The sequence below is a fragment of the Morone saxatilis genome, unplaced genomic scaffold (assembly GCF_004916995.1).
Source record: "Morone saxatilis isolate NCDOM2014 unplaced genomic scaffold, NCSU_SB_2.0 Contig17, whole genome shotgun sequence".
Taxonomy (NCBI): Eukaryota; Metazoa; Chordata; class Actinopteri; family Moronidae; genus Morone; species Morone saxatilis.
This window is the reverse complement of record NW_023339729.1, coordinates 22636185-22636490: the sequence shown is the minus strand read 5'-3', so window position 1 is coordinate 22636490 and position 306 is coordinate 22636185. Positions and strand designations below refer to the sequence as shown.

The 306-nt window shown below is 33.3% G+C and overlaps 1 protein-coding gene across 1 annotated transcript in view; it reads left to right on the top strand.

The window, feature by feature from the left end:
- LOC118326931 (protein kinase C beta type-like) overlaps positions 1 to 306 on the top strand; it is a 24650-nt gene that overhangs the window by 19488 nt on the left and 4856 nt on the right. The gene's annotated exons all lie outside the window — the stretch shown is intronic.

The window sequence follows — 306 nt, the reverse complement described above, 5'->3', positions numbered from 1 at the left end:
CCATCAGGAATGTGTTTTAGATTGACTGTATGTAAAAGAAATAGAAGAAAGTTTGGTTTTATTTCAGAAGCTATTAGACTTATGAACAGTCACAATACAAGAAAAGGTCTGTGTGTATAGACTGACAGATAAACCTGCACTTTGGCCTTATTTTAATCCTTGTTTATGTCCTCTAACGTATGTCATACTTACATTATTTTTATGTGAGTAACTTAATTGTCTATGTGTACATCTGTTTGCACACTTGCTTCACCTTGAGTGCCGAATAATATATTTTGAATTGAATATGTCTCGTAGGACCGATTG